Source organism: Mustela lutreola, chromosome 1, assembly GCF_030435805.1.
Source record: "Mustela lutreola isolate mMusLut2 chromosome 1, mMusLut2.pri, whole genome shotgun sequence".
NCBI classification, from domain to species: domain Eukaryota; kingdom Metazoa; phylum Chordata; class Mammalia; order Carnivora; family Mustelidae; genus Mustela; species Mustela lutreola.
Genome location: NC_081290.1, coordinates 3,405,795 through 3,433,535, shown reverse-complemented (window position 1 = coordinate 3,433,535; position 27,741 = coordinate 3,405,795). Strand labels below are relative to the sequence as shown.

The 27,741-nt window shown below is 38.5% G+C and overlaps 1 long non-coding RNA gene across 1 annotated transcript in view; it reads left to right on the top strand.

Annotated features, from left to right (window-relative positions):
• Positions 1–19,644: 19,644 nt before the first annotated feature.
• Positions 19,645–27,741, top strand: part of LOC131818910 (uncharacterized) — a 77,716-nt gene continuing 69,619 nt past the window's right edge. The window contains exons 1-2 of the long non-coding RNA XR_009348969.1: positions 19,645–19,741; positions 21,224–21,302. This is a non-coding gene — a long non-coding RNA (uncharacterized LOC131818910). The remainder of the gene's footprint in view (positions 19,742–21,223; positions 21,303–27,741) is intronic.

Here is a 27,741-nt window from a genome sequence, read left to right as displayed (position 1 = left end):
GGCTGTTACGTACTGCTTGGTGACCAGTAATGACGAGAAGAAAGAGACGTGCCTTCTCTTTGAAGCCTAGAAAGCCGGCTCAGGGCAGGAGTGACCATCCGCAACCAAGGAGAGAGGTCTCACTGGAAGCTGACTCTGCCGGCACCCTGAGCCTGGACTTCCAGCCTCCAGAAATATGAGGAAATAAATTCCTGTTGTTTAAGCCACCTAGTCCGCAGTATTCTGTTACGGCGATCTGAGCAGGCATGCTTCTGGCGTATGTTCCTCTCCTTATGAAGACACCAGTCCTGTTGGATTGGGGCCCCATCCTTATAAGCTCATTTAACTTTGGTTACCTCTTAAGACTCTGTCTCCAAATACAGTTATAGTGAGGGTTAAAAATTCCACATATGTATTCAGGGGGGACACAATTTGGCCCACAGTACATTTAAACATTACTTCCTTAAATACACACAGGTTAGTAGAAATCCTTGCTATATACTCTCAAAATGATTAATAATTTTTTAAATTTTTTATTTTTTATAAACATATATTTTTATCCCCAGGAGTACAGGTCTGTGAATCACCAGGTTTACACACTTCACAGCACTCACCAAAGCACATACCCTCCCCAATGTCCATAACCCCACCCCCCTTCTCCCAACCCCCCTCCCCCCAGCAACTCTCAGTTTGTTTTGTGAGATTAAGAGTCTCTTATGGTTTGTCTCCCTCCCAATCCCATCTTGTTTCATTTATTCTTCTCCTACCCATTTAAGCCCCACGGAACTTAGTCTATGAGGGGAGATAAACATCAGACACATAACTTTAAAATTATTATAATTATTATAATTATAATTATTATAATTATAATTATTATAATTATTATAATTATAATTATTATAATTTTAAAGTTATGTGTCTGATGTTTATCTCCCCTCATAGACTAAGTTCCGTGAGGGCAGGGACAGTGTCTGTCTTCCTTGCCAATATATACCCAGTGCCCAACATAGTCGCTTGTACATGGAAGATATGCAATCCATATTTGTTTAATGAATAAACAGATTTACACTGCCATGCTCTTGTTTAAAAAGCAAAATGAAACAAACTAGTTTGGGGTGTCACCACCTTCCCATATTGAGCCAGAGATCCTCTTGCAAGACCCTCGGATACTTCTTTGGACCAACAAGATGCTCCCACATACAGTGGGGTTTACAGCTGTTTGGGTCTCCTCAATTCCTATCTTACATAACCCTACTTTTCTCACTTTTCAGAACATGCCAGGGAAGGGAAAAACACATGCTTCTAAAACACACACGCGTGCGCACACACACACACCACACACACACACACCAGTTTTGCTTTATAAAGTGGTCCATTTCCGACTGCCAGCTGTCCTCGGGGGTTCCTCCTCTCACCAACCCTCTGCCTCCAGTTTCTCTGATACCTAAGAATCATCTCTTGCAAACACATGACCCTTCTCCTCGCCTTTCCTATTTCTTCTCATCATTTCCCCCCACATTTCTGGTTATCCTGAATTATCTACTTCTCCCTGAAATGTCAATCTGTTCTCCCATGTTGTAAACATACTGTTCGGATAAAAACCGAAGTAATTAACCCACACGACCCCAAATCTCTAACTGGCTGCCCTCTGCCTATTTACTAACCTTACCTTGTGCTCTCCATTGTTCCCAGGACCAAGTTCAAAGTCCTGACCACAGTTCATGAGCTGTTGAAAAGCTGGACTTTACCTGTCCGGTCCCATCTCGCACCAGCTCGGATAACTTCCCTTCTCAGTTCCTTCTCTTTCCTATCTACAGCCTTCGGAATGTTTTCCCTTCTTCTGGAATCCTTTCTCCATTACCGTTACCGTCTGGCTAACCCCACCTCTCTTGCATGTCACTCCACAGATGGCACTTCCTCCAGAAAAACTTCTACATTCCCCCGATTTGGGTCTGGGATTCAACATGCTATCATATTCCATCAGGCCATTATAAAATATCATCATTTCCTATTGATAAGCCTGATATTCCTCACTCAATCTAATTTCATGTTCAATTGTGGGGGAGATTGTTTCATTAAAATGTGTGCATATGTCCCAAAATCCATGGCAACAAAAGAGAGCTGGATCCAGAAGCTGGCCTTAACAGTGCCTTTGTAGAATTAAATAAGGTTGTCCTTCCATTGCAAAATTTAGTGCTGAATGTGGTGAAAATTATTTTAAAGATATATACAAATATATAGAGATATAGATGTATATAAATGTATCTATCTCTCATGAATAAAGTGTAAATAGTACTCTCTGGACTTACAAGCTGTACAAATGTACCTATAATCCACAGCTGGGGCTCTCAACCAGACTCCTCAACCCAGCAGATACCTCAAATAACTTTCATAGTAAGTATTAAATAGTGAAAGCTATTATTGGCAATAATACTTCTATTTTGCAAATTGGTTCAATCAAGTATTGCACAAAAGAAAGCTAAATTTATTGTATGAGATTGTGGAGAAAAAAGTAGTCTGTTTACACCAAACATGTATTTGTTAGACGGACCTCACAGAGGTCATTTGTAAAATGCCTGTTATATGTACTGATCAAATTAGATGATAATATTTTTATTGTTATTTCAAATTGCCAGTCACTGGAAGCCATGATGGATAGAATTAGAAACTTATTCTATTTGAACCTTATGGGCTCAGAAACTCTCCCAATCAAATGTGGTCCAATATCACATTTATTTTTTTAAAGATTTTATTTGTTTATTTGAGAGGAAGAGAATGAGAGAGAGAGAGAGAGCACAAGAGGGGGAAGGTCAGAGGGAGAAGCAGACTCCCCACCAAGCAGGAAGTCTGATGCGGGACTCGATCCTGGGACTCCAGGATCATGACCTGAGCCGAAGGCAGTCACCCAACCAACTGAGCCACTCAGGTGCCCTCAGTATCACATCTAACCTTTACCGTATTATGACTATCTTTCTCCAAATCTACAAATTATGAAGCTTCTATTCAGTAATCATATTTGTTTATGATTTTTTGTGCAAGGTTGATAACACACACACACTCTGTTATGGTTTAATCTGAAGATCACCTGTGGTTCTTTCTTGATTGTAGATGTTGGGGTAAACAAGTTACAGAACATGATTTGGGATACGGAAAAACTAAGGAGTTGCGAAACCACGGCACCATACTGGTTGGCAGGAAGGAAGATGGTAGCAGATTTGGAATATTTTAGAAAGAATGTTGGGTCATAGGTGAGAGATGATTACCAAGGGCTTATATTGTCTTCTGTAAACACGACTCATACAATTACACGTTCTTCAAAGAAAATAGGAGCTAGCACAATGCCATAAAAATACTCAAGTGAAATAATGAAACCTTAATGCTGACGGGAAGGAGCAGTGCGTGAAAGCAAGAGAAGTGTAACTGGTCAAGGGAACTTAAAGCTAGAAATGCAAATAATCGGAATAGGCTGGTTCCGGAGCGGGTAGAATCCGGGGCCCAGCCTCCTCTGGCTTGCTCACCTGCTGTGCAGCAGTCACGTTAGAGACCACGTCCACGTCTCCAGCGTGCAGACTTATTTGACAGTCTTCATTACATGCCTCTTAAACGGACTTTATCAGTAAAACACGGAATGCTGACAATTTCCTCAAGCGAATTGCTGGCTAAGCTTCCTCCAGTCTGAGAGTGAGAGGGTTAAGTGGTGTGACCATAAACCATACAGTAATTGCTCTCAGACCTATTAGCAGAATGTCTTGCATAGAGTGTCATCCTGCCATTCCCCATGGGTCCTGTTCACTACCCCCTTGCATTTTGACAGTTATTATCATCCAAGCACAAAACATCATTGCTACAACACAGAGCTATCTGCATAGTAATGCATCAACATCAACTGGATTCCTGAAAATAATTGTTAAAATCCTGATTTTAATTGGAACAGGGGAGAAAAAAGTCAAGCTTCTACATTTATTTTTAAAGGATGCTAACAAAATTGATTTCTGATGAGATCACAGGAAACACAACTATGTGCACCTCTTCGGAGGCAATGTTGCCAGCTTTATAGGAACTCAGGGGTCCTGGGATACTGCCTGTGTACTCACCTGGAGAATATGCCTGCATATTCTCCTGCTCTCTTTAGGATTTTGTGACATGTAAATTATACACTGAGAATTTCTGGGGATGCTGATTTTCAGCAAAATGAAATGTTTTCTTTCCTAACTCTTCTGCTGTGATGCTTGCACTATAAAACTGCCCCTTCTTCAATATTTCTCAGCTCTCCTTTATTCTAACAGGTTTCTTCATTTATAGACTCAGGTCTATTGGCTTGTTTTGTTTTGTTTTCTACTCCTTAATTTTATTAGGACTGTTTTAAACAAAGAATTTTCTGTTCAGTGAATTTGAATCCTCATTCCTTCTTTTATTAAATAAATACTTATTTTGCTCAACTTTTAAAATAACTGACCAGAATTCACTTGTCTTTTTAGTCATTCACTATTGCAAATGTGGCAGGGGCTCTCCCAGGTGCTAGAGATACAAAGAAAAATGAAACATTGTCTGTGCTCCTGAAATGCTCACCATGTGGCCATTTAGTGACTCAAACAAAGATAGGATTCTACTCTAATGGTGCCAGTCATATACATCTAGCTTACCCTGAAACCTAACCACAGTCCATTTACTCATCTTTGAGTTAAACAATGCCTATGGAATATTAAGTGTTACAGACAATATAAATTGACAGGGGAAGAGTATTTCTGATTTCGAAGCATAACTTCTAGCTTAATTCAACAAACCAGAATAATGATGTATAACACTGGACCCCAAAACTCAGTGGCTTAAAATAATAACCAAATTATCATTGTTCACAGGACTACAGTTTAGCTGGGAGGTTCTCCTAGTCCGAGCTGGGCTTCCCATGTGCTGACACTTAGGTGTGGATTGGGTACATCGGTCTGCTCATTTTGGCCAGGTCTCATTCAGTCTGGGGGTCAGTTGACTGACGGTTGGTCTGGACTATCTTCAAATCTTCCTCACATTCTCATGAAAAGGCAGAAAAAGGTATAGGAGGGCGTAAGCCTGACTGTTGAGTGTAAGCAAGAAAACTAAAATAAAAACAAAGAGAAAACAGACATTTTTAAGCCTTTGCGGTCATTCCCTTTGAAATGTGAATTTTTCTTCTCTACGGTCTTCTAAAGGGGTATCTAAAAGCCTCACAGAGCTCTGCTGCTCTTTCCTCTTCCCCCCTTTCCCCCCGAAACCCCTTCCCTGTCCTTCTCTTCCTTTCTTCACCTTCCTCCCCTTTTCTTTAACTTCTCCCTTTTTCTTTTCCCTCCCCGTGGTGTTCGATGGGATTTCAAAATATCGGTGTGATCTCATGTTTTTCAGTGTCTTGCAATACATATAGAAATAAATCCAAATCTATATCCACATACTTAGATTCTCTCCCTCTGTCCACTGTGAGGGCCGAGCAAAGAGATACCCCAGCAGCAGCAGCAGACACTGGCTTCTGGATATTCACTAACAGACGAAAAGTTCCTTGAAGAAACGGCTGATTCTCAGGTCTAGGACCAAGAAAGTGAAAGATGAGGCTGGGGTGTCTTGTGGGGCTGCAAAATGACAGAGACATCCCCAAAGGACTCAGAACTCCACCTGACGGAGTTCCCACTGGCCAAATCTTCAATAATTTCAGCATCAAAATAAGGAATGCTCATATGGGATTATAATGCATAGAATGAAGTTGGAATCCATGACTTTAAATAATATGAAAATAAATAAATGAATATATCAAGTTAAGAAAGAGGAAACATGTGGGTTCAAAGTACCACCCCACAAAAAATGCATTAATTTAATATGCAAGAGTATAGTAGATACAACAGTAGTCACAACTCCTCAGTAACAGGACGGATTCAGTGTGTGTCACCTGGAAAGCTGCTCTGAGAGCACAGCGTTACTTCTGTGGTATTTGTGCCAAAGACGAATAACATGACTCCAAACTTGAGAAAATAACAGAAAAAAAAATGGAGGCATATTCAACAAGGTAACTGGCCTGTATCCTCAAAACCGTCAGAGTCATGAGGGACAGGGCAGACGGAGGCACTGCTGTGATTGCTGTAACCGTCGGGATCTGCGGAAGATGAAAGACACGTGACTCGTCGATGTGGGTGTTGTTCTGGACTGGGTTGTTTGACCATGAAGTACGTTATTGGGACAAGGTGAAACTTGAATAGGGTCTGAGAATTTGAAGATTGAAATATCTAATATGGATATACTATGAAGCTTGATTTATATGGTCTTGTGGTTATGTCATAAAATGTCTTTGAAGGAAATAAATGCTAAAATTGGGTTAATAGCACACCTGGTCAGCAATTTTACTTTCAAATGGTTTAGCAAAATGAAGAGTTCTATGTAGCAACTAGCTAACTCTATAATAATTATTTCAAAATTTTAAAAAATTCTCCTCTCCCACAAAACCGAATAGATCTTCAGTTAGCAGCTATGAGCCATGAGCCATTTAATCGTGCCATGAGCCCCAAGACCAATACACATGCAATATAGCCACTGAAGAAATGGAACTGATGGCGGAAACATTCCTTATTTTTAACCTCTAGGAAATAAAATTGGAATAATTATTTCTTGACCATTTACTTTCTCCTGTCAATATATATATATATATATATATATATATATATATATATATATTCAGAAATTATATATATATATATATAATTTCTAATCCTTTGCTAGCATTCCTTACCGAAGTCTAGAAACTGTATCTAGGCAATTTAAGTTGTGCCGTCAGCCAGAGGAGCAGCTGGGATTTAAATCTGTCTGGCTTTGGGACTCAGCCTCTTCCTGCGGGGCTGTGCTGCCCCCGCTCTGTCCGGGAGTTAGAGCTTTCACATTCCATGGTCTGGTACGGGGGTTCTGAATTGTTTCCACTTTCTTTTTTTTTTTTTTTTTTTAAAGATTTTATTTATTTATTTGACAGAGAGAAATCACAAGTAGATGGAGAGGCAGGCAGAGAGAGAGAGAGAGAGAGGGAAGCAGGCTCCCTGCTGAGCAGAGAGCCCGATGCGGGCCTCGATCCCAGGACCCTGAGATCATGACCTGAGCCGAAGGCAGCGGCTTAACCCACTGAGCCACCCAGGGGCCCTGTTTCCACTTTCTTATTTCTCACATCAGCAAGTTACAGAACTGAGTTACCAAGTGTTATAGTAATGTCTTGAGATGAGTTTCTTTCTTTTTTTTTTCCAGAAAACCCTAGAAAGGTAATCGTTAATGAATGAGATATGTTTCAATGGAGAAATGAGAGAAGAGGATCAACACATTTTGTATTTCTGGGAGAACTAGAGCAAGGGGATAAGCGGAGGGCTGGGAATGAGAAGAACTAAAAGAAGCCTGAAGGTAATCCCCACAAGGCCAGGAACGTTTTGCTTAGACGAGTGTCTAGTACATACTAGGTACTCAGTAAGTAAACATTGAATGAATGAAGGAGTAAATTGAAAACAAGGGGATTCCAAAGATAAAATTTGGCCTTCTTTATAATTTTGCCTAAAGCTACTTTGAATTCCATCCAATATGTGTTAGAGAGTACTGTGAGTGCAATTAATCTACCAGTTACGCTGGGTAACTGCTCCTTAAGCAACACTGGTTTCAGAAGGAAACATTTAAATATAAATATATATATATATTTTTTTTTTCTCCTAATGTCTCTTAATCCAAATCTTTCTGATGCTGCATAATGAATGTTAACCATGGGTGAAAGATGGGTAGTGACTGTTCAAGTGCAGTATAATTTGATTTGGCATACCCAAAATATTTTTGTCTTCTGATAAAGCCCTTACAATAAGTGTCTAAGTGTCCCAGTGTTCCTGCCAGAAGATATCAACATGACAAGTACAGCCAAACTGCCCAATGCAGGTCAAGACCAACTTCCAAATGTGGAACCATTTCCAAGGTCTCTGGATGATACGGCAGCAAAACAACAAGGTGCTCTTTGGCGATTGGTATCCTTAGGCCCAGTTGTCGACAGCAATAGAAAATAGCACCATGCAAACCCATCCTCAGAATTCCCATCAGTCTTTATGGACGAAGCCCAGCTTGTAAGTCTGCCCAGAAACGAGTGGGAATTAATTCTTTCTAGACACCATGTGTCAACCTAATTTGTGGAGTCCTTCCCTCCTGAGTTATTGGCAGAAGAAAATGAAGTGTCGGTTGCATTGTTTGCTCACCTGAGCCACAGTTAGTCCACGTCAGTGTTCACACGAGCAACGACTGACATAGAAATAGAGACGGGACGTTAAGGTAGGTTCAAAATTTCGGAAATTTTGAGGTCCTTCATCTAAACCCTCTGCTAGTGTAATAGCACGTGCTCCTTCATGAGAGAAAATACAAATATCCTGTTTCTGAAATTCTTTTGGTGTGTCACTAGGTGTTTATCTTCTCTAGAGCAATGTAGATGAATCGCTGTGGGACCATCTTTAATGTGGTCCCTATGAAACGTTGGTCTTACATGCCATCCTGCATGTAAAGCTATGTATGTTTTCCCAGGTCTTTTACACTGTGGTCTTGGGTAAAGACAGACTACATCTAATGTGTTCTTTATCTTGGCCTCCTGGAGCTACCGTCTACCAATTTTCCTTCCCTCCTGCCCCAACTCCACCATACCTTACCTCCAATAATCACGCCCTGTTGATTCTTCTTTCTAAATATTTCTAGAATTTATCGCTCTGTCCATGCTTACTCCCACCATCTACCCTTTGACTCCCCCTAGACTATCTCAGACTATCAACAGCCCATAACTTGCCTCCTTGCCTCTAGCCTTGGCCCCATCAAGCTCATTCTCCACATAACAGCCAGAATATTTAAAAATCTGACTTAATATTCTCAAATTGTTCACTCTCAATCTCTCTACAAAGAAGAGAGCTTGCCTGTCTTGTTCAGTGCTGTTCCCTCAGCGCCCAGAGCACTGCCTGACTCAAGGGAAGCATGCAACAACTATTTGTTGAGCAAAAAAATATGTGGTTCAGAACCAGAGGCCTTGACAGACATCCCTGGGCTCTTTGTTACCCTGCACACACCAGCCCTCCACCGGAGACTGATCAGTTTCCGACCTAGAGAACAGAGACTACCATTTATAGCCTCGTGTGCCGGGCCATCCTGACCTGGCTGCTGCCTACAATCCCACCGTCAACTCCGGCTACACATTTGAATTCTGTGCATTCGAGTAATTTTGAAATATTTAGAGCACTGACACACTGCCCTGATCTCATGCCCTGTCCATCTGAAATATTATTTTACCTCCTTTTTGCCCTTTACCAGAAATTCTCCCCTGATCGGTACCTCCTCCCCTGCAGCCACACAAACACATACTTCTCAGACAAGAGAAGATACTCAGAATAATCCGTGCATTTAGCTGCCGTTGTCTTTCGTATCTTACTCTGTAACCATCTGTTCAGGCATCATCCTCCACCCTCCCTAGAGTGTCATCTTTGGGGATTAGAGACCATGACTTATTCACCTTTGTGTCCTTAATACAAAGCCTGGGGCCTGCTACACTCAGAATCAGCTTCTTGAATGAATAAATGATGCTCAAATTAGGGAAAATATAGTAGAAGTAAAGGCTGTGCTGTGTTTATATTTCTATTGTGTTGTGGCTTTAAAATTAAGATATTCTCCTGATTAAACCTTTTGTTCTAGTGAGCAATAACAAAAAGTACATTAAAATTTCAGCAGTCAGATCACATTTCAGCATTATATTTTTGCTTTTCTCAGAACAAACCCTGTCTCCTCTAACACTTTCTTCGCCGGCATCTGTAATCAAGACATTAGCTTTCGCCCATACCAATCAAACAGCACAAATCATAATACAAATGTAAGGAGATGATTACTTAAATTTGTGAATTCACGTTTCTTTGCTAGGACTATTTGATGTTGTTCTATCTTTAGTGAGCAGAGTTTACGCAAGCTCTGTCTGACCAAGTCGTTAACACCACATTTGGGATGGAATGAGAAGACTTCTGTGTGGGGCTGCTTTTATGTGGCTGTGAAGTCTGTCCTTTAATTAGCATTCCTATCTGTTTGCAAAGTATGCTGTTTAATTCAATTTCTATTTAAAAAAAAAAAAGAAAAGAAAAGAAGAGAAAACACAGGAGTATTTCTTGCACCAAGAGTGACAGAGGAGCATGTTTGAATTTTTAAATCAAAAGTGTGTGAACCACTTAGGCTTGAATATCTATCATCTCTGCAGAAGTTCAACTGGGCCTAAGACTGAAGGGCAGTGGGGCTTGGGAGACATGCACTGAGGCTAAAGCTGAAAACCTAGCTGAATGCACAGTGTCTCTCTGAGAAGCGTGGTTGCTGTTTTAGTTAGAGGTAATTGATGGTCTCTAGGGACTGGCTTTGTCACTTCTACTCTTTTGAACTAAGCCTGATGAGTCTCTTGTTATCCGTAGGGATGCTACCTCTACCCCCAGAGCACTTTTTAATTCACTATCTCCTTTGGACAAGTGATTGAGTTCCCTTATAATATCTTTAATGGATACTGCATTGCTAAACCAAGGAAGCTTGGGATGGAAGAGACAGGTGTTAATTTTTAATGGGGTCACCCTCTATCAGGTGAAACTTTCTGCTTATGGGTCAAATGCACGTGTCACACTGAATCCATGTTTCCCTAGGATGAGCAGGGAGCAGAGCTTGTTTGTGCTGTAGTTCCTGGGCCACCTGTCTTTGAGAGTACGCAGTGCTAACGGGCTTGTGAGTCGCCCTTGTAGACAACCGGTGGCACGGAGCCGTAAGATTCAAGGAGTAAGCTGGATATTTTTTCCCAGTGTATGCATGAGGATTTTGTCTTTTTGGTATTTCAGACACTGATAATTCCAGCAAGTTAAGCTTCTATTTGTCTACTGTAGGGCAGGGCTTCATCAGATGTTAGACTTCTCCAAGTCCTGCTCAACAGGATTAAGCTAATTCCTGTGACCAAGAATCCTTGACCTGTGGAATTTGTGTCTTAGGAATCATCCATCCTCAAAATCTTTACCTTAAGTACTTTAAAAATTATTCCTTGTAGGGAGACCTGGGGGGCTCAGTGGGTTGAGCCCCTGCCTTCAGCTCAGGTCATGATCTCGGGGTCCTGGGATCGAGCCCAGAATTGGGCTCTGTGCTCGTCAGGGAGCCTGCTTCTTCCTCTCTCTCTGCCTGCCTTTCTTCCTACTTGTGTTCTCTGTCTGTCAAATAGATAAATAAAATCTTTAAAAATATATTACTAGTAAATTTGTTAAAAAGACAATGCTGCTGTTCCACACTTGATACTGGGTGGAAGCATTAGGAATCAAAACTACAGGAAGGCTTAGTTTTTAGTTTTAGAAAACATGCAAGTAGCTCATATTGTACATTCATACATTCTTTTTTTTTATTGTTCTATTTTTAAAATAAAAGGAATTACTAAATTATGTATGTTTCCATGACTGTAAGTTTTGATTATGGTTCTGCTACTAACCAGATGGATGAAGTGTGGGTATGATTTAATTAACAAATAAAATAATGGGATGAGAAGGTGGATTTCTCACACCCATTTTGATTTTACGAGTTTATGATCTTGTGTTCTTCGGGAGGCCAGAAGATATATGTTACCTATAAACTAACCTTATGTGATTTCTACAAAGTCTCTGTCTAGTATTTAACTTCTTAATTTCTGTGAAATTTGAACTGCTCTATGTGGTTCCTTAATAGTTTTTCTCATGAATAACAAAATAGTAGCTGACAAGGTCTTAGGAACGAACCACGTTGTCAATATTGTTGAAAGGCTTATTATAACATACCCTCCTTAAGGATGTCGCCCACACTTGGTAATCAGTGAATGAACGCAGCAAGGAATATGGCTCTAGAAATCTATTCAACTCAAGACATACACCAGCCACTCCCTTTTTGAGCAATGAGGGATTAGTTTTCCCTTAAAAAAAAAAATACTTTCTTAAAAAGAAGAAAGAAAGAAAGAGAGAAAGGAGAAAAGATTGCTTGTAAGTCTAAAAATATGGAGAGAATACCCCCTAAAACAGTAAGTGTATTCAACTCAGGCTGGACAATAAAATGTATCTAGTAGCTACCATGTTCCAGGCTTTTGTCTAATTAGTGGGGGTATCGAAATATATTAGACAGCCTGCTGTAAAAATCTTATAGTTTAGTTCATGTGTCAAGTTACCTATACTGAGAGTTGTATTGTTTTTTATGATGTTATGTTCATCACCATGCAGTGCATCATTAATTTTTGATGTAGTGCTCCATGACTCACTGTTCGTGTATAGCTCCCAGGGCTCCGTGCAATCCGTGCTCTCCGTAGTACCTGTCACCGGGCTAAGCCACCTCCCTATCTCCCGCCCTTCTAAAATCCTCCGTTTGTTTCCCAGAACCCATAGTCTCTGTAATGAGAGTTTTAATGCAATGTGGTAAATTCAGGGTGAACTCTGCCATGCAGACAGAGAGAAGGGGCCTTTTGGGAAAATCCTTGGAAGGAGACTGGGCAGAGGAATCAAGGAAAGATTCCAGGGAAGATAACTTCAAACCCATATTTGAACAATATGCAGGGATTTTTTTTTTTAAGTTGGAAATATGTCTCAGTGTATGTGGCCATGTTTATATGTAGGTATGCGTGCGTATGGCGTGCGTATGGGTGTGGATGTGGGGGGAGTGGACACGAAGGGGAGGCCAATAGTTGGGTCAAAGAAGGAGCATATAAAGAAAGGTTATATTTTTATTAAATAGAGCAATTAAACAGATGGTTGTTATATAGAAAAATATTAGATTGGTTGACTAGTTTTTTTTCCCAATCTGTTGATTTGCAGCCATATAGACCCTATCACAACTGATACTTAACTCCACAAAGCAAATGTAATGCTAATTTATGAGGAAGACCAAAGGACACATGACTCTGCTAATCACAGTGCTAGTATGAAGCTTTTTACTTTATGTACAAAAATAACTTATTACTGAAACAACTATTTCAACAAAATCAGAGAGATATTTGGAAAGTGAAGGCAAAAAAAAAAAAAAAGAAGAAAGAAAGAAATTCACTACCATACCACTGTGATTATTGTCTTTAATTTTAGGGTTTCTTCCATTTCTTCTAATTTTTTTTCTTCTTTTAACTTTTTTTTTAGTATATGTAAAATAAAGCTCACTATTTTTTTTAACCTATCTTTTTAAATGTATAGATCTGAGTTTTGATGAACGCTTAGGGTTACATAATCATCATCATAATCAAGACACAGAATGGTTCTGTTACCCTAAAAAAATACCCTCATGCTGTCTTTTTGGAGTTAAACATTTCTCTCCCTCTTACCAGTTACAACTACTGATCTATCCTCTGTCCCTATAGTTTTCCGTTTCCCAGAACATCATATAAATAGAATCATACAGGTTATAGCATTTGTGCCCAGCTCCTTTCAGTTACTGCGATGCATTTGAGATTAATGCAGCTGCATTAATCATTCATTTTTTTTCATGTATTGCTGAAGATTTTACTGCATGGTTATACCATGGTTTACCATTCACCAATGTAAGTACATTTGCATTGTTTCCAGTGTTTAGAGATTATAAATAAAGTTGCTATAAACATGCATGTACAGATTTTTGTGTGAAAATAAGTTTTCATTTCTAGAAGTGGGACTGTTGGGCCATGTGGTAAGTGTATGTTTAACTTTATAAGAAACGAAGAAACTGTTTTTAAAGAGACTAACATTTTGCATCTCTACTAGAAATGTATGAGAGTCCTAATTACTTTGAATCCTCATCAGTACTTGATGTTGTGTACATTTTAGCTTCTCTAATGTATGTGTTGTAGTATTTCATAGTGTTTTAATTTGCACTTCCTTAATGACTAATGCTGTTGAGCATTCTTCTTATGCTATTTGCCATCCAGATATCTTCCTTAGTCAACTCTTTTTGCCTATTTTAAATTACGTTTGTTTTCTTACAGCTAAGTTTTAAGAGACCTTTTCATATTCTTGATAAAGTACTTTATATGGTATTTAATTTACAAATAATTCTTTCCTGTCTTTTCATTTCTTTGAGAAAGTCTTTCGCAAAGATTTTAATTTTGATGAAATTCTATCTTTTGTTAAAGATTGATTGATTTTAAAGACAAAGCACGAGTGGGGTGGAGTGGGGAGAATGGGGGAGGTGTAGGGGGAAGGAGAGGAACAAGCGGACTCTGTGTTGAGTGTGGAGCCAGATGGGGGTTTAGTCCCATGCCAAAGATCATAACCTGAGCTGACCCCCAGGGTCTCATGCTGAATTTACTGAGCCACCCAGCACCCCTATATTTTTTTCTTATATAGATGATGCTTTTGGTGTTATTTTTTCTATTTAAAATGCCTTTTTAAGGGGCACCTAGGTGACTCAGTTGGTTAAGGAACTGACACTTGATTTCAGCTCAGGTCATGATCTCAGGGTTGTAAGATTGAGCCCCATGTCAAGCCCTGACTTGGGCTCTGTGCTGGGCATGGAGTCTGCTTCAGGTTCTCTCACTCCCTCACCCTCAGCCCCCTCTCCCCAGCTAATGCTCTCTCTCTCTATCTAAAAAAAAATTTTTTTTAATCCTTTTTAAATATTTGTAATCTTAGAATTCACGCAATTTTTTATTGTCTATTTTCATCCATTGTTATATCAAGAACACCTTTTGGTGTTATTATATTCATTCATTCTTGGAAATAACACATTTCCTGTAGAATATAATAATGTATCCATTTGTTCAGCATAAGTTCATTGAATACTTATGATGTTCAGAGCATTATAGTAGCAAGAAAAAAATAACATTCCTTTCTTTTACTCTTACATTCTAATGTAACATTCTCCAAAATTACTTGATTTCTTAAAAATGCAGATTGTCTAGTTCTTTCCCTGAAAATTAATGTAATAAGTGTGAGATACAGCCCAATAAATCTTTTATAATTGCCTATAAGTCAAATTTTAAAAACCTCAATCACATAGATATTTATATTATGTAATGTTTCATAATCATTTTAACCTTATTGAATATTTAGATTGAATTTTGTTTTTCTACAATATAAATTATGTTAACAGTGTACTTTCATTATTTTTAACAAAGTCTACCAACACAGGTAACAATAAAGATGAACAATGATAGACTAAGAGAGATCCACATACATATGAACCCAGTGAAAACAAAGTACATTCTGTTCATATAAACTCTTCAGCAGCTGATGACAGAAATGTCCAGATTTCTTGAAAAGTGAGCAACAAATATCGTATTATCTTTGTGTATACCTAACTTGAGTCCACATTTGTAGGTATAAAACACAGTTGATCCTTGAAAATATGGGGGTTGGGAGACTGACTCTCCAGTCAAAAATCCACATTTTTGGTCCCCCAAAAAACTTTACTAAAATCTTACTGTTGACCAGAAGCCTTCTCAAAAATATACACAATCAGTGAACACAAATTTTTTTATGCTATATGTATTATATACTGTATTCTTACAAGAAATTAAGCTAGTGGAAAGAAAATGTTATTAAGAAAATCACAAGAAAGAGACACTACATTTATAATTCTGTATTATATTAATTAAAAAAGATATCCATGCATGGCCAGACCAGTGCCGTTCAAACTAATGTTGTCCGAGGGTCAATTGTAACTGTTCTTCTCATGACTAACTCAGATGAAGGGTATAAAGGAAATTCACATTATTTTCTTGACAATGTCTTAATGCAATTTCAAAAAGCTGGAGCTGTGTGGGAAGAGGAATAAAACTCTTAAGGGTCTATGCAATAGAAAAATATGAAAGAACTTCCTAACCAAGCAACAGATGTTCTCTTCAATAAAACTTATGATCCAGCTGCCCTGTATTTAGTTCGCTGAGCTTGTAACTGACTCTACTCTCAGTGTCCAGGAGGGAGAGTTGAATACCCAGGAAAGTTGGCAAAAAGCACACGATTGTTATGATTGCATCCAAATATGAGGAGTTGAAATGACACATTAATAGAAACCCATTTCCTTCATTGACCTTAATACTGCCTCTGGCTTTGTCAAGATAGTACATGTAGGACCTGGTTATCTGCTTCCTGAAACTTGAAATTCCTTAATTGACTTTAAAGAATATACCTATGGGGAAAAAGGAAAAAATGATTTGAATAGGGATCCTTGGACTGTTACTTCATACAAATATGTATAGTGAAACTTTCTAGAAAGAGATGAACAATTTCCAGAACCTTAGGATTAGCAGAATACAGTATTCAAATAATCCTGGGTGAGGATAGCACAAGTATCTTCTTCTATTCACTATGAACTTTGAAAAGATGTTCAAGTGAGGACTAGTAGGTTTACATAAAGAAAAAGGTTTATTATGAAAAATATATATTTGAGACCTGTTTTTTATATCTTGATTACTGCATCTTACATGGTGTTATATTTTAAATAATAATTCTCACCAAGTTCTAAAAATATCTCTTAAATGCAAAACTTCAGTAAGTGCAAACATATTCCCAGGACTCCACCTGAGAATTTCAACACTTGTACCCATTTTTCAGGATTAAAGACTCAACCCATTCATCTAACAAATTCCTACTACTTTTTATTGGAAATTTATTTATTTATTTTTATTAACATATAATGTATTATTTGCTTCAGGGGAACAGGTCTGTGAATCATCAGTCTGACACCATTCACAGCACTCCCCATCGCACATACCCTCCCCAGTGTCCATAACCCAGCACCCTACCCCTCCCCGCCCACTTCCCAGCACCCCTCGGTTTGTTTCCTAAGATTAAGCTCCATATCACCCGGCATCAGCGAAATACAAATCAAAACCACAATGAGATATCATCTCACACCAGTCAGAATGGCTAAAATCAACAAGTCGGGAAATGACAGATGCTGGCGAGGATGCGGAGAAAGGGGAACCCTCCTACACTTTTGGTGGGAATGCAAGCTGGTGCAGCCACTCTGGAAAACAGCATGGAGGTTCCTCAAAATGTTGAAAATAGAACTGCCCTATGACCCAGCAATTGCACTATTGGGTATTTACCCTAAAGATACAAACGTAGTGATCCAAAGGGGCACGTGCACCCAAATGTTTATAGCAGCAATGTCCACAATAGCCAAACTATGGAAAGAACCTAGATGTCCATCAACCGATGAATGGATCAAGAAGATGTGTTATATATACACAATGGAATACTATGCAGCCATCAAAAGAAATGAAATCTTGCCATTTGCGACAACATGGATGGAACTAGAGCGTATCATGCTTAGTGAAATAAGTCAAGCAGAGAAAGACAACTATCATATGATCTCCCTGATATGAGGAAGTGGTGATGCAACATGGGGGCTTAAGTGGGTAGGAGAAGAATCAATGAAACAAGATGGGATTAGGAGGGAGACAAACCATAAGTGATTCTTAATCTCACAAAACAAACTGAGGGTTGCTGGGGGGAGGGGGTTTGGGAGAAGGGGGTGGGATTATGGACATTGGGGAGGGTATGTGCTTTGGTGAGTGCTGTGAAGTGTGTAAACCTGGTGATTCACAGACCTGTAACCCTGGGGATAAAAATATATGTTTATAAAAATAAAAAATTAAAACTTAAAAAAAAAAAAGAGTCTCTTACCCCAAGATGCCCTTCAACGGACGAACGGATAAGGCAGATGTGGTCCATATACACTATGGAGTATGATGCCTCCATCAGAAAGGATGAATACCCAACTTTTGTAGCAACATGGACGAGACTGGAAGAGATGATGCTGAGTGAGATAAGTCAAGCAGAGAGAGTCAGTTATCATATGGTTTCACTTATTTGTGGAGCATAACAAATAGCATGGAGGACATGGGGAGTTAGAGAGGAGAAGGGAGTTGGGGTAAATTGGAAGGGGAGGTGAACCATGAGAGATTGTGGACTCTGAAAAACAATCTGAGGGTTTGCAAGGGGCGGGCGGGGGGTTGGGAGGTTGGGGGAACCAGGTGGTGGGTATTATAAAGGGCACGGATTGCATGGAGCACCGGGTGTGGTGAAAAAATAATGAATACTTTTATGCTGAAATTAAATTTAAAAAATTTTTTAAAATAGGCAAACTAAAAAAAAAAAAAAAAAAAAAAGAGTCTCTTACGGTTTGTCTCCCTCCCCGATCTTATCTTCTTGTTTCATTTTTTTCCCTCCCTCCACCCCACAACCCCGTAACCACCTCTCAAATTCCTCATATCAGAGAGATTATATGATAATTATTTCTCTGATTGACTTACTTTGTTTAGCATAATACAAAGTCTTATTATATCTTAAAAATATAAAAGTTACTCACTCACCTGAGGGAAGAGGAGAAAGGAATTAACCTTTATTATATTCTGGATACAAGCAATTTTTCATAGTTCCTCTCGTTTGACCCTTACAATAATTTTTCACAGATGGCATAAACATTTTAAGGATGATGGAGACCAAGGCAGAGAAACCAAAGTAAACCTTTTAACCTTGACACCTTGTACCTCCCAATAGTGGAAAAATGATTCTTTTTCTATGGAGTGCGATCAGATGATCTTGTGAATATGTTATTAATTGATGTCAGGAATAAAACTCTAAGAACATGTCACATAATTGCAGTACTCCTTGTCGACCTTTGGAAGACAGTAAAATAATGCACACGTTACCTAATATGTTTATAAGATGAATGTGTCCAAATGGTTGGGTAACACTTTTAGAAAAAGAAAAAAAAAATCTCCTTATTGAAGCATCTGTCCAAAAATTAATCAATTAATTAATCAATTAATTTCTCTCTCTCTTTCAACATTTATCAAGCAAATATTATGAAACTAGACCTTTAATCCACATTGTCATTTTTTAAAATGCAATCAGAGTTTTGCGATTCCTGATTTAAAAATGGAGAGACTAAGGCTCAGAGAGGTGAAGGGACTCAGGTCTTCCGTGGGCACAGCCAGGATTCAAACTGATCGCCTGAATCAAAGCCCTTCACGCTGCCTTTGTCCAATTTCTTATCTAGATGCTTAGCAGATTGCCACATCTACAACATATGCTATACTTTCCCTCTTAAATTTTTACATTTCATCTTACATGGGCTTCCCAACAACTCCACCTGAAGCTTACTTTTCCTCTCTTATGCTTGGCTTATCATTTCTCCTCTCCAGGTTGGTATCTGATAAAATCTCCCAGTTTTGCTTTAATTGGCATTGGCAACATGTGGTCTCTGATAAAAAGCATATTTTCTTTCGAGATTGCAATCATCAGTTGGGCTCATTTTTCTTGGCCCCACCATCAAGCTGAACTTATTTGGAAAAAGAAACAGCAGCTTGTGGGTTACTAAATGCCAGAGAGCTGAACTTAAAAAAAGAGAGAGAAAAAGTCACACAGGAAAACAACTTAAAAATACATTCAGAGAGCCTCGTGTGTGTGCATGTGTGTGCGCGTGTGCGCGCGCGCGTGTGTGTAAGCACAGACTTACATCAATCATTCTGTTCACATATAATATATATGCAGAATTAGTCTGTGTATGCAAAACTCTTAAAGGGCATGATTTTTACCCATAGCCTATTTATTCCAAACATAGCTAAATGAGGAGGCCAAATATAGAAAGTGATGCTCCAGGGGCCCTACGGCCTATATAGAATTTAAACTCCAATGATTTGCAAAATCACTGCTAAGACAGCTTGCTCATACTGTCAGCGCGCCAGCACCAGAAGCTCGTGGTGTATTTCTGTCTTGGCAGATGCACATTCTGTTCTAAAGGTCTGTTCATCTGATGCCTTCCTTGTTTTCAGGTAATGCTCAGCGCTTTCTTGCGGGGGGGAGGAGTGCCGTGGAGCCCGTGTCCCTTCTCCCTGTCCTGTAGCAGAGACAAGTCTACACCGACTCTGAGGGTGCGACCCGTGCCCCGGTCTACCACCATCACACGTTTATTCCCGCACCACCACACTGTGGGTCACGGCGCTCTGCTTTCTTCCCTTTCCTGTGATTCAATTTTATTTTCAGTCTTTGTCAAGGCAGAGGGAAACACATCAGTGTCAGGTGATATTGACAATGATTACATTTCTTTAAAAGTCACCTTAGGTTTGAGGAGTGAAGTGTGTGTGTGTGCGTGCGTGTGTGCGCGCGTGTGTGGTTTTCTTTTTTCTTTTTTTTTTTAGATTAAAACATGGTTTCCCAAACTGATTAGCATAGTTTTTAAGCCACTCTGAAGTGTTTGTTAGGCTTCCATGCTGGTCTCCATATGCCTCTTTTCAATTACATGTGCCGCCACCAGTATGGCTAAATGAAACGCTTCTTTAAAAACAGAAAGCAAACTGTTAGGCTTTGTGCAGTGTAACTAGTTAGAGTGTGACATCTCAAACTGCCCTGATTTCATCACCAAACTGCTAAATGTTCTGATTGCAGAAATAGCCATGAAAATGTATCTTGAAATGAGATAACTCTATGGGAATTAAAGAAGAGGAGAACTGGAAAGGATTAAAATGCTACAAAATGGAGTTTAAGTCACAGTCGTCCTGGAGGCTCTCTGTGGGGAGGATTTTTATCATTGTGTGGTTGAAAAATAATAGTAATCAGCCGTAATAAGAATAAATCTTATTAAATAAAGTTCATCGACCTACTTCTTAAAGGTTAGGCGTGATTCTAAAATCTTCACATTATGTCAGTTTATTAATCATCCAGTTCGTCATCACAGCAACTCTGTAAGGAAAGTATTGGAATTTTACATATGAAGAAACTGACAGAGAGATTCAGCAATTTTCCTGAAGGCCAGAAGCTAGGACATGGTGCAGCTAAGAGCAAGCCTAGGTAGTGTGGCTCCAGAATTTGTGTCTTATTTTAAGGTCACTTGGAGAAACAAATGCAAGCATTTTAATAGGAAACCCTTTGTTCTCTAAGCTTGTGCCGCTCTTCAGTGGGTTGTATTACTAGATTGTAAATTCTCTTGTATCACCCACTAGAGTGCCTGTCATATATCCAGTTCTCAGGAAATGTTTGTGGAATAAATGAATAAATGAATGAATGATGTCCTACTTTCTGGGAAGTGCCATAAGTAAACCAATTAGAGTGCAAAACAAGACATCAGTTGGGCAAAACAAACAAACAAACAAAAAACAACTTGTGAAACATCTATTCAGCTTCTCATTTACTCTTTTCTTTTCCCAGCTTTATTGAGATATAATTGACATAGAACATCATGTAAGTCGAAGGTGTACAATGTGATGATTTGATGCAGATATCTACTGCAAAGTATTAACACCATAAATTTACTTCAGGATGTGAAGGCGATCTGGCTGTGACGTCGGTTTTCCCCCCCAACCGGATCACTGGGCTTGATTGTGCTGATCGGGCTAGGTAAGCAGGTGTCTGTCCCCTTCTTCCCTTACTGCTTCACGTTTGTCCCTCCCAGAGCTGCAAGAGGACAAAAAAACAGTAAAGTTACTTAACACTTCCTTCACCTCTCATTGTTACCATTCTGTTGTTACGGTTGTCATCATTGCTGTTGTTGTAAAGGTGAGAATGTTAACGTTCTACCTCGAAGCCATGTTCCAGTACAAATACAGCATCATTAGCAACAGGCACCATGTTGTACGTTAGACTGTGGAACTTATTCATCTTACAACTTAGAGTTTGTATCCTTTGGCCAACATCTCCCCATTTCTCCTACCCTCCAGCCCCTGGAAACTACAATTCTACTCTGTTTCTATGAGATCAATATTTTTAGACCCTATACATAAGTGGAGTACGTACAGTATTTGTCTTACACTATCTGACTTACTTCACTTAGCATAAAACCATCAAGGTCCATCCGTGTTGTTGCAAATGGCAGAATTTCCTTCTTTCTCACCATTGAATAATATTCCATTATACATATATATACACCGTAGTTTCTTTATCATTCATTCATCAACAGATACTTTGTATGTGTTCTTTGTAAAAGAGTCTACTCAAGTCCCTGCCCTTTTTAAATTGAATTATTTGTACTTTTGGTATTGAGTTTTGTGGTTTCCTTATATATTTTTAACTTTTCATCAGGGATTTTAACTCTTTATCAGACATACGGTTTGCAGTTATTTTATCCCATTCCATAAGTTGTCTTTCACTTTATTGATACTTTCTTCTGCTGTGTAGAACATTTTTTTTTTTTTTTGATGTGTTTAGTGTTGCTCTTGTTGCTTGCCCTTTTGGTGTAATATCCAAAAGATATATTGCCAAGTCTGATGTTAAGGATGCCAATGTTTTCTTCTCAGAATTTGCTGTTCAGGTCTTATGTTTAAGTCTTTAATCCATTTTGAGTTAATTTTTGTGCTTGGTGTAAGATAGAGTTCCAATATTATTTTTTTGCATATGAATATCCAGTTTTTCTAGCAGCATTTATTGAAGATTATCCTTTCTCCATTGAGTATTATTTTTTTAAAGATTTTATTTTTATTTATTTGAGAGAGAGACAGTGAGAGAGAGCATGAGCAAAGAGAAGGTCAGAGGGAGAAGCAGACTCCCCATGGAGCTGGGACCCCGATGCGGAACTCAATCCCAGGACTCCGGGATCATGACCTGAGCCGAAGGCAGTCGTCCAACCAACTGAGCCAGCCAGGCATCCCTCCATTGAGTATTCTTAAAGAATACTTGTCGACTATTAGTTGATCATATATGTATAAATTTAGTTCTGGGATCTCAATTTTGTTCCATTGCTCTATGTGTCAGTTTTTGTGCCAGTGCCATACTGTTTGATTACTATAGCTTTGCAATATAGTTTGAAATCAGGAAATGTGATACCACCAGCTTTGTTCTTTCTCAAGAGTACTTTGACTACTTAGGGTCTTTTGTGATTTCAAATAAATTTTTGAATCTTTTTTTTCTATTTCTGTGAAAAATTCCATTGGAATTTCCATAGGGATTACATTAAAATCTATGAATGGCTTGGGTATTTTTTACCTTGGGTATTTTTTAAAGTATTAACTTTCTGATCCATGAACATGGGATATCTCTCCATTTATTTTTGTCTTTTTCAATTTCTTTCATCAGTGTCTTATAATTTCTGACACAAAGATCTTTTACTTTCTTAAATTTATTTCTAAGTATTTTATTGCTTTTGATGCTGTTGTAAATGAGATTGCTTTCTTTTTTTAATTTTATTTAATTTATTTCAGTGTTTCAAAATTCATCGTTTATGCACCACACCCAGTGCTCCATGCAATATGATGGGATTGCTTTCTTATTTCTTTTTCATGGTTCATTGTTAGTGAACAAAGTGGAACATATATATTTTTTTAAGATTTTATTCATTTAACAGAGAGAGCGGAGGAATCAGGTTCCCTGCTGAGCAGAGAGCCCAATGTGGGCCTCAATCCCAGGACCCTGAGACCATGACCTGAGTCGAAGGCAGAGGCTTGACTCACTGAGCCACCCAGGTGCCCTGGAACAGATTTTTCAATATAAAATATAACTTGCTAATTGGGTTAAGAGGCATTGCAGCATGATAGGAAATGGTTATACACTAGTGTGAGAGCCAAAACAAATTCTATTCTTAGTTCCAAAGAAGCAAGATACCCACTTGATCTTATTTGGTCACTCCAAGTTGGACTTCAGTTTTCTCTTTGTCAAATAAGTGTATTTAATTAGAGAGAAATTCTTTCTAACTCTGATATCCCATAATATTTCCAAGCAATCAAGATTAGAACTTAACATTGGTTTTGTTTCTGTTTGTGTTTCTTTGAGACAAGTAGTCATTGAATATCCATAGAATGGATCTAATTTATCTATTTTTTTCTTTTTAAAAAACTTATTTATTTTTTATTAACATGTAATGTATTATTTGTTTCAGGGGTACAGGTCTGTGATTCATCAAGTCTTTCACAATTCACAGCGCTCACCATAGCACATACCCTCCCCAGTGTCCACCACCCAACTACCCTATCCCCCCACCTCCTTCCCCTCCAGCAACCCTCGCTTTGTTTCCTGAGATTAAGAGTCTCTAATTTATCTATTTATGAGCATGGAAAATGTTACTTTCACCAATACTATGAAATGTCCATGAAATCTGAGAGAAGGAATGATATTTTACTTTTTGTAAATAAAGTGAGGTAAGTTGTTTAGAGAACAGTGTAATTTGTTGAGTTCAACAACGTTTAGTACATACTAGAAGATCTACAGAACAAGGTATGTAGAAGTTAATAATTTTCTATGATACAATGGATTGCTTTGGAATCACTGGCCAATTCATTGGTCCTTCTTTTATACAATGGTTCTGTTCCTGAAGGTACTAGGTATATTTAAATAATTATAAAATTAGTAATATTTTAAACATACTAGAGACATTAATTATTTAATGGAAATAAACTAGAGAGAGAAGAATCCTTTGCTAAATGAATTCTCAAAATTTTAAGGGTTTATTTGAGTAAATTTCTACTTATCAAATAAAGTTGGGATCCAGAAGTGCAAAATCTACAGGTTTTATATCTACAGAAAACACAGGAACAGCCCAGAGATGGTTTTGCTCATTTCTGGAACAGGATTTTGAGTTACAGGTATATACCTGGTCACAGGAAATCCAGACACATGGAAAGCCAGATTTATACATATGATAAATTATTTTAAGGGTTCTCTGAACACCAACGCCATCATCCATCAATGTGAAGCTGCTTCTACAAATGTGCATGCATTTCCTGAAAGGATTTATAATCCAGCCAATACGGTACATTTTGAATGTGTTACAGAAAGGACAGATTTACAGGAGACAATCTGCCTTCATGATGATTGCATATTGTGGCATTTCTAGTCCATATGGATCAGTAAGACTTGGATAGCAGGCATTTGACCTTCAAAATCATGCAAATGTGAAACCAGACTTCTACTCTTACAGCTGGGAACGTCAGTGGGGCTTCTTTAGCTTATTCTAGAGGCATTGATTAAAACATAATTTGACTTCTAAAAATTATTGAATTTTATTTTGATGCTTACTTCCCCCCTCCCTGGAGAATGATTTGGTCTTTTGCTCCCCTCATCCACATTCCCTCTGGCTAACCTTCGCTCATCAGCACCCAGAACTCAAATACTGATCATTTAAGAAAGAACTTGCTAACTCAGAGCCACAGGCTAACTGTAAACATGACTTCAAACCTTTTTGTTCATGCCATAGTTAATCTCAAGTAATAACTTCTGAAAACCTTTGAAAAGGTCTGAGAGTAGCTTTCTGTCAGAGGCCTTAGGAAACTGTACATTTTCTCACTGTGAAACCTTGATCATGCCAGATATAATCAGACTGTTTATCTGGCAATGTTAATTTTCTGGGTTTACAGTATAACAATTCTCCAAGATTATTGGAACAGAATCACAAGAAGTTATATTTGTTAATCGGCCAAATTTTTTTTTGCATTTAAACATTCAGTGCAAAATGGTATCACATTTTCTAGAGTGCAGACGAGACTGTGCTTGAATAAATGCATTTTGCCAAAGCAAAAGTAATATTAAAAAAATCTCAAAATTGAGAGAACAGTTTCAACAGTTTTCCTCTTTGTGATTTAAAGCTTTGAGAACCTTGCAGGAGAGGCGAACTAGAAGAAGCTATAGGCATCTTTATGACCACATTCTGCCAGGCTAAAGATAACATGAAAAACTATGATACAAGGGAAAAAATAGATCTGAACAAGATCTCTGCCTCTAATGAGGCAAAATAGGATTTTCCTTCCTCTCCTAGCACCACCAACCACCTCAGTCACTCCAAACTCTTCCATAAAGGGATGTTTTTATGTTTTGGGTCTGGACAGCCTTTGGGCTTCTGGCTATAAGCCTTAAAGAATTCATATGTTTGGTATTTTATGTATTCCTATTTCAAGGTTGCACTCCAAGCAACTCATTTTAAACTTATTACGAATTCTTCATTGATAAACAATGAATCTTATAGTACCTGGCTTTTGTCTCATAAGTCAATTTAACCATTTCCCAAATGGAAATTTCTTTCTGCCCATTAATAATCAACTTTAAATTTTAACAGATGTGAAGTTTAGCATCTCCATTTGCTTATGATTAGGGCAATGTATTTCAGTTTTTTTCTGGAAGGTGTAAGCATCCAGTCTACTGACTCCAAAGCACCTGATACTACAGCAGCTAGTGTTTACTAAGAGAACTCACCATGTGTCATGTATAGGTTTATGCTCTTTCCATGCATTTCTGCTCATTGATTTTCTCACAATGACCCCATGTAGTAGGTATTCGGATTGTCCTAATTTCACAAATAAAGAAAGTGAGGTCTAAACGAGCTAGCTGCTGCCAACTGTATTTCCTTGGTCACATTTGGCCCTCATGAAGGATCTTGATACCAAGAGTTTGAAAAAAAATTGAAAAGTCTGCTATTTGCTTGTTCAGACAGAAAATGGCCAACACACTGATGGATATGTATTTTCATTGTTTATGGACTTGTTCAATTGCTGTATTTAATCAAAAAGTTTGGTAGAAAATTAAAAATCCTTATCAAGTATAAATTTACCCTAATAGTTAGGTAAAGTGATGACCCAGCACCATTAAGGTACAGATACGAGGAACTAGGAAGTGATAGATGGAATCGACCAGTGGTAGGCAAGTCATATTCTCTTATGAGGTCTCACCATCCCCCTGTATAAAATAAATAGTTAGAACAGATGAATTCTAAAGTCTTTTCCAGAGCTAACATTCCATGATCTCATGGTGAATCTTTAGTGGTAAAGACCACATTGTTTTTATTCATAAAATTTGGTATATATATATAAGCATAACTCAGAAAAAGAAGGTTTCTTTGTAGGAAAAGTAGCTGCATCTAGAAGCTTCTCTTCTAGCATATGAAGACCACTATATATTTCATTATAAAAGCCAAGACAGGCATAATTTCTACTCGTTAAGAACCAGTGTGGCAACTTCAGAAGAGCCATATCTAAGCCGATTCGTGTAAGACTTTCCCCTACCTTCAGTATATTCCCACTATTTGTATCAACTTAAGGTTATCTTGTCGATCACACAAAAAACATTTCACGTACCTTGGAGAATATCTCGAAACTTGAAACTTGTCTCTAAATACTTGTGTGTGTGTGTGTAGGGGTGGCGTGGTTAAACATTCCCTGAAGAAAAATACATATGAACCCAGTTGGCATACATGTTCTCTGTGTTCCAGGACCATGTGTTTGAAGTGAAATCATCTTAACTCTTTTTTTTTTAAAGATTTTATTTATTCATTTGACAGAGATCACAAGTAGGCAGAGAGGAAGGCAGAGAGAGAGGGAAGCAGGCTCCCTGCTGAGCAGAGAGCCGGATGTGGGGCTCGATTCCAAGACCCTGGGATCATGACCTGAGCCTAAAGCAGAGGCTTTAACCCACTCAGCCACCCAGGCATTCCGTCACCTTAACTCTTGATTGGAGAGTTTAACAAAGAGCAAAAGAAAGTCTGGTGTGAATAGGACATGGTTTTTTCCCCCTATAGATACATCATGGGGCTTTGGGCCAGGGTGGGGTTCTTCGGAAATAATGTTCAAGATTATTCTGCACGTGCGTATAGAAAGATGTCATCATAGTCTCCAAGGAGTCTCTACTCAAAACTGAAGAAAAGAGGGTCTGTTAATAATGAAAATAGTCACATGCTTGCCAAAAGGCCAGGATCCCAAAAAAGAAACTACTTATTAACAGCAAAAATATTTCTTCTACTCAACTTATGTTACCCCTTACCCTTGTTTCCAATGTCTGGATACCCACTCCCCCAAAATGCTCTTGTCTAACTTCTACTTGTAAAGAAATAGACTTCTATTAATGCACTCTAGATGGAAGAAAT